At 41.8% G+C, this 7,606-nt stretch overlaps 1 protein-coding gene across 1 annotated transcript in view; it reads left to right on the plus strand.

Annotated features, from left to right (window-relative positions):
- PRDM5 (PR/SET domain 5) overlaps positions 1-7,606 on the plus strand; it is a 114,900-nt gene that overhangs the window by 61,308 nt on the left and 45,986 nt on the right. The gene's annotated exons all lie outside the window — the stretch shown is intronic.

Here is a 7,606-nt window from a genome sequence, read left to right on the forward strand (position 1 = left end):
ACGTGGTGATGGCTTGTTACAGCGAGAGAAGACATAGCTTAGGAAAGTAAGCACTGGGACTCATGGAGCATAGCAAAAGGGGAAAATTAGCACCACCCCCCCCACCTGGATGCTTTGGCTGGACCACTTCTGTGTTCTCTGTGTCAGCTACATCTGGGACTTCTGCTGTCAGCTCTATTCTGACGAACTCCGAATGATTTATTATTTTTTTTAATCACCAGCTTCAGACCCACATTTACTACTGCTTATTTGATATATAACTGAGCATCTTTTTCACCCAGTACACTTTAGCGTGTTCCACAATGGCCTTGTCATTCGTTTTGCCCCAGATAATCCCTCTTTGGAGTTTCCTGTTTCTGTGCATGATGAAATCATTAGAATTATGCCTGCTTCTCGCTTTAATCTTAGCTCCTTTTTGAAATGAGAAAGCAGTTCTTAGAGATTTTTCTCTCTGCATCATCTCAGCTCCTTCTGTCACCCGTTCCTTTGCCATTCCACATCCTGCTGGTTTTTCACCTTCATCACCTTAATTCCCGTCTAATGTCTAATGAGGCTTCATGTTTGTTATCACTTCCCCCTACAGTCCCTCCTACCAGGTCAACAGTCGCGAAGCACCGTTCCATGTGTCACTTTGTCCTCTGATTTCCAGTGCCTGTGTAAGTTTTAGCATAGCCACCTGAACCTGTTCATCCAGACTTTATACCGGAGCCTCCCCATACTGTCCCCGCTTGCTGTCCTTCCACCCTCTGCGTCACCGTGCCTGAAACAACTTGCCTTCTTCATTAACGTGACCCCCTAACTTCGGCTTCTTCCCTTCTAACGAGATTACCGTCCAAAGCTACCATCTTCCTGTCTCGATGCTTTTTGTTTGCTTTTCCTACACTTCTCCTTTAGTCAAGCTCTTGCCTCAGCATATTCGTTTTATCTACTTTGTGTATATAATAATGTTGGAATTGAATTCAGAAAAATGTGTCCAAAGAGATTCAACATCTTAGAAATGTATGTTAAAGTGTTTTGTGATGTGATAAATATTTGCTTATTAGTTTTGGTTGATACATTTTGGCATGCTATTAAGTAACATGTATACATCGTATTTCTCCATGTATAAGATGCACCCTTTTTTGAAAAATTTGGGGTCTAAAAACTGGGTGCATCTTATACAGTGGTTGTAGATTTTTTTGACAGTGATGAGGAGTTGTATGAATTTTATGATGAATAAAACTTGAGTTCAATAACTTTATGTAATACATTTTTTTCTTCAAATTTCGGGCTCCAAAATTAAGGTGCGTCTTATACATGGGGAAATATGGTAATATCTTTTGAAATAACTTGTAACTTGTTTGTTCACTTGGAATATTCCATTGGAATTATAGTTATTTCAGTGTTTGTTGGGACTCTTCAAAAACATCTCTTTTGAAATCGTTTCAAGAGTGATTATATTGATTTCAGATTCAGTCTAAAAAGAATGAAAAAAAGGCAGGCTTACCACAGAATGAGCAGGGCTGACTGGGAGCGTCCGCAGGCGTCTGCCCGGTTCCGCGCTGACGCCCTAACGTGGCCTCAGGCCTCTGTGCTCAGGAGCCCAGCTCATTCACGTCTGCTGCTTTGGACCCGCACGACTGTAAAACTTCTCTGGGCCGTTTCCTGCCCCATCCCTGGAACTCGCTCCTTTCTTTGATGAAACTGATCTGCCCACATTTACGAGGTTTTCACAGTTCGGCTTATGTTATGTGCCATCTGGGAATCGGGCGCAGGATTTTTGCACCCTCTCTCATACTTTTGGTCATAAATCATGTGAAAGTAATAATGACGTCTAGGAAAGGATAGAAACAATGATGCCTGTAATTTCCAACGTGGAAAGTGCATTCCATCCTTCTGCTGTAGACAAATGTGCTGCTCATTGTATTGTGATTGTAGCATGTAGTTGGTATGGTTACGGGAGAATGTCTGAAATAGTCTCCAAGAGTTTGTGAAAAAAGCGAATCAACTTTGTCTTCTGTCATTATTAATGGTCAGTTAGGAAGTTGAAAAATATGGATGTAAGGAGAGTAGGAAAAAAGCCATTAAGTCAGACTAATCATCATTTAGCATGATCGAAGGTTGTTATTTTCAATAAATTAATACTTTTTGGGTTTTGATTATATAGCCTATGCATTTTTATTGTACTTATTTGATTTATTTTGGGGTCAATTCTTTTAACATTTAGATTTGCTTGAAAAGGGAATATTATTTTTCACTGTGATTATGACAGTAGTGGAATTTTGGAGTGATTGCTAAAACTTAATCACTGGTTTAATTTTCTTGCCAGTTACATAGGCTCGATAGGTCAGAATTAGCTTTTCTTCTCCCTACTCTTTTCTGACAATCATTTGACCTGACTCATAGTTGTATTTTAGGGTCAAGCTAAGGTAAAGATTGTTTATCTGGATCCAAGTGGAGTTTGATCCTTTAAATCCCAATTGGACAGACATTTCTGAACCACAGAGACAGAAGCCACTCAATTAGCCTTCACCTGTCACTTAACTCCCTGTCACATTCAAGGCAAAGCACAGGTGACATCAGGTACCCCTCCTGCTGGACGCAGGACGTCCAGATGGACCGGAGCGTGTTGGATCCTGGAGCTGGCAGTGCCCACTTGACGATGACCGTGGGTACAGAGGGCTTTTGTCCTGATGAAGCCATAAACGAGCTCCTGGTGGGGGAGGGGGGGCAGCGGGGGTGTATTCAAACAAAAGGCCCTTTGCGTGACCCCAGAGGGGAGCATTAGGGGTCTGTGAGGAACTGTGGTCACAGCCTCTCCTGGAGTGACTCCACTGGGCCTCCTGGATCACTCATCCCGTGGTTTCCAAACCCTGGGCCATGACCATCCTGTGGGTCTTGAAATCAGTTTACAGGGTCATGAATAGCCATTTAAAAAATAGAATAGAAAGTGTAAGAATAAGGGTCATTAAACGAAATAATATGCCCCTCTGTGTGTGTGTGTGTGTGTGTGTGTGTGTGTGTGTGTGTACGTGTGTACATGTGTTGGACTTTGTTATAAAAAGTTACTTCTTTGGTCATGATCAAGCTGTTTGAAAGACACTGTAGATCAGACTTTGTCCAGGTGAAATTTTATTAGACATTAAAGAAAAGGACAAGTCTTACTCTAAATAGATCATGGATTAGGTTCTAAAACCATACTTTATGATTTTAGACTTTTTCTAAAGTCTTTTATATGGTGTTTTGGGCAAACTAATGTTAACAAGCAGACTGTTCACCGCTGCTTCCTTTTTATCTCCCTGGAGATCAATATCACATATATTAAAATACAGCCCTTCTTCACAAAAATTCTTCTTATAAGCACTTCATATAAACACTGGCTTTGGTTCAGACATGTTTTGTTCTTTCCCCTTTTTGGAAGATAAAGCAGGAAACAAAAACATAGCTCATTTTCCTCTATAATCATGAAATGAATTCTCCACTACGGCTATTTTCAATTTTTCATGTATTAAAACATGTTATTTAGCTGTAACGCGGAGATCCTTCCCATATCACTTCCACTTTTACTCTACCTGAAATTCCACCCAGCTGGGTTGATGTGTTTCCTAGCCCCATTAGAAGACTGAGCGAAACAGGATTGAAATAACAACCTTAGCTGGAAGACGTGGTGATGGCTTGTTACAGCGAGAGAAGACATAGCTTAGGAAAGTAAGCACTGGGACTCATGGAGCATAGCAAAAGGGGAAAATTAGCACCAGGTCAAGGAATACGCATGCGTGAAACCTCAGTTCACAGGGTAATGAAATTTAAATGACATCAACGATTGTAGTGAGTAGGTAATAGACATTTGAAAGCTAAGTTAAATGGAAAATTATTACATCTTTGAAAAATAGATACTCTCCTTTCTTATAAAACAATTTGTATCATACTAGAAAACACCAGAAACCTGAAACAAATGAAAACTAGAAATGTACAAATGAGAACTGTATGTTATAATTAAAATATGCTGAAGCGCAGTGATCTCAGTAGAAAATGGGCGTTGAACCTAACATCCTGTCTTGGATGTTTTATATTTAAAATAAGAAACTGACTGTAAACTGTGATCTTTTGACTTTAGTTTACATCTGTATTCTGTTGGAAAACAGGTTAGTTTTTATGAGGTTTCATTGAGAATATGTCCTTTGGTGATGTGAACACTTAGATAATTGGTTGGTGGCTTACAGACACATCAGTCTGTCATTTATCTGTCTGTCTGTCTGTCTATCTACCTACCTACCTACCTGACCAAATATTTGGAGTCCTGTTATCTGTTAATTTTTAGGGACTTACACTGTAAGGAAACAATTTGCTATTTAGAACTTGCATGAATTTTTAGAGAGTATAATTTTGGATAGGAGTGGAATTGTTCTGTCATTTATTTGTCTGTTTGTACTTTAGGAATCTGCACATAAAGTTCAATGGAGAATTACCAATTTATTTAGCCATCTTGCCTAGCAAACTGTCTACTAGAGCAGCTAGTATATTTATGATTTGTGACATGAGTTATAAAAGTTTGGATGCCTACCTGTGTGTAGAAAATCCTGTTCTACAATTACTGTGATGCATCTGAAAAACTGTGTCTTCCTGAGTGAGGCTGCAGGTGTCTGTCATCTGGACAGTTTGTGAAAAGACATGGGCACTGTTTTCATACTTTCAAAGAGCCTCATGGGGAGAGACTAAACTTATGGATATGGCTCTAGGGAGGGGTAGCAGATGGCAGCCATTGTGGGGGCAGAACTTTTCAATTCATGGTCCCATCAGTGAGCCTGATAGTGCCTGTGTTCGAAGCAGTGTACTAGAAGCATCCTTGGTGAGGAACATGATATAGCCGAGTCGTAGAGGGGAAGGCTCCCCGCATGGGGCTCGAAGTCGCTGCCGTCAGGCAGACTCCTTCTGAAAGTCCGTGGTGGTCGCTTCTCCCAGCAAATCCCCTTCGCTCTGCTCAGGGCATCATTGAGGCGTGGGGGTTTCATCGTTGGCTCCTTGGGTTGTGGCCTCGTACTCAGGCGCTTGTGTCTTTCAAGCAGTGGAAAGGTCGGGCGTAGTTCTTTAAGGGCATCAGCCACGTGTCGACTTAACTACCTTTTTCTGTACTGAGCTTCAAGAAACTGATTTCTTCTCTGTCTCCCCAGTTTCCATTCATTTTTGTGAGGAGGGGGCCTTCTAAACAAGCCAGTTATAAAGCTCACAGTAAAAATTTAATTCACAGACCCTGTAAACAGCTAGATGACACAATTTTATGTGGCTTTAGGTTTATTGTGTGACCCAGTGGGGCAGTAATATGCTTATGATATGCAGACTCGAGACTTCAGTAAGAAAACTCTTTTTTAAAATAGTTCTAATGCACATATCTCTGGAATATTTTCTCCAAATTTGTCTCTATGTATTTCCCCTGAATTTTATGAAAGTTTTCTTGCTGTGTACATGACCCAAAGAATACCGTTTCCAGTAAATACGGTTACCGTGGAGCAATATGTATTTTGATAGTCAAGGTGATAATTTTTAATTGATGAAAATTTTATTCTCTTAGAAAATTAATATTTGGTCTGTGTGGCTAGAAATGTGCTAATTTGGTAATTCTTATATAACAATGATGCCATAAACCTTCTGAAGCATTATTTCTGACATTTTATTAGGTGTTGTAAGTAGTGTAACAAATTTTCTCATGTGCTTTCTACATCTGCAGCAGTAGTCAGACGCGGTGCATAAAAATATACATTTCATAGTTCATGGACTAGTTCATTTGTTACATCAGCAGATGCTGGCGTCATCGGCGACTCGGCATTTAAGTGGGCGGATGCTGCATAGCTCGAGGGTTATGCGATTAATTAAGTCCATCAAAGGTTGGTCTCCCTTTAGAAATGAAGAATTGAAGAGGAAGTCATCTTTAGAAAAGCTTAATTTTGTCTGGTCCTTGTAAAAATCTCCACACGTGCCAGCTTTTTACCACCACCTTGCTTAAATAAGATGGCCTCGCAGGGTCTCCCTAGCGGCTGGATGGCAGGAGTCTGTGCTGAGACCGTCACAAGTCGTGCCATCGCACCTGGGTGACAAAGCAGTCATTCACCTGGCTATGAACTAATAATAGCTTCTTACTTCAAGTGTGCTCTTTCCTTCGGGCCAATATCTTGATGGTCTGGCTTTGGTTTGGTTATTCTAGAACTGCTGTCCCAAGTTCTTTCATCTCTAGCTACTAAGTCATAGCCACAAGTTGTTTTGTCCTGGATTTGGAAAGAGGACGCAGGAGTTAGGGGGGGCTCTGATACGTTCGGAACACTAGAGCAACTCTATGTTCCAATCTGGATGCTCTAGAAACAAAATCGATTTTTAATAATAATGTCTGCTTATTGTAGAAAATTAATACATGAAAGAAAGGCATGAAGGAGAAAGCAAAAGCTCTGTCGGATATTCTCCACGTGACTGTGAAAACCCTCCTCACGGTTTTGTAGAGTATTTTCTTAGACCCCGTTCTATGGGAATACGTGTGTGTGGCGGAAGTGGTCCTCTACATGTGATGTTTTGCATTCTGCTTTTGACACTCAAACTATGTCATGGAAGATTTTTCACATCAAAGAGAATAAATATATAATATCCACTATAATTTAGTTAACCAGCTTTACATCTGTTAGTGTGCATTTAGGAGTTTTCCTTTTTACAGAACATTGTGTAGAAATTTGTTGGACATATTTCTGTAAGGGAACTGGTTGGTCCAAGGGTGTGCGCATTTGTCGCTTGGCCCCCAGGACCACAGAACGTGTACTGACGCTCCTGAGTACAGGATGTGAGAGCGTCTGCCCCAACCCTTTAGCCCACACTGACAGTATCCATTTTCTTCACTCTTGCTAACCTGAGCCCACAGGCGGTATTTTGTTTTGAATGTTTCATTCTTTCATTGTCTTCATGACTCTAAACAGTAATACCATATATGATCTCACATCTGCACGTTTGATACCGTATAACCCAGAATCGGAATAGTCAGCTGCCTGCGAGCATCTTTTGTACTCGTGGGAACTCCCCTGAAATCGAACCCCTTTGCGTTTCAGCCACACTTGTGTGTCGCCTGTTCTTTATGGGCTGGTTCCGGCTCATGTTACAGTCTTCCCCCTTTCTATGCCTCGTGCTTCATATCTAAGTCCCTCCGAAAACCTGTTCACTTTCATACTATGACCCGGGAGCTGACGGCTTTCTGCATCTGCAGCTTCCTCCTGGGCTTGGCCTTAATCGTCTCTTGCTTGGCTGGTTGCTGCCATTCCCTGGTTCCCCCCTTTTCTTGCCCCCCTGCGTCCTGTTCTCTGCACAGCCACCTTAGCGCTCTGTTAAATGCCAGGGGACTCATGGCAGTCATCCGCTCCAGGGCTTTAGAGATTTGACAGGTCTCAGTAAGAGAGAGTCCCTGCAGAGGCTGCAGGCCCCATGTGGTTTGTTCCTCCACCCCTTACTTCTCCCGTGTCTCTGACCTCCGCTCTCCACTTCTGCATCCCTTCCCCTGGGCCCTCTGGCCTCCATCCTGCCTAGGTCACCTAGAGAGACACACCCAGCTCCCTCACTTCTCTCTCTGTTCTCTCAAATTTCACCTTCTCAGCAGCAA

The sequence above is a fragment of the Hipposideros armiger genome, unplaced genomic scaffold (genome assembly GCF_001890085.2).
Source record: "Hipposideros armiger isolate ML-2016 unplaced genomic scaffold, ASM189008v1 scaffold_1, whole genome shotgun sequence".
NCBI classification, from domain to species: domain Eukaryota; kingdom Metazoa; phylum Chordata; class Mammalia; order Chiroptera; family Hipposideridae; genus Hipposideros; species Hipposideros armiger.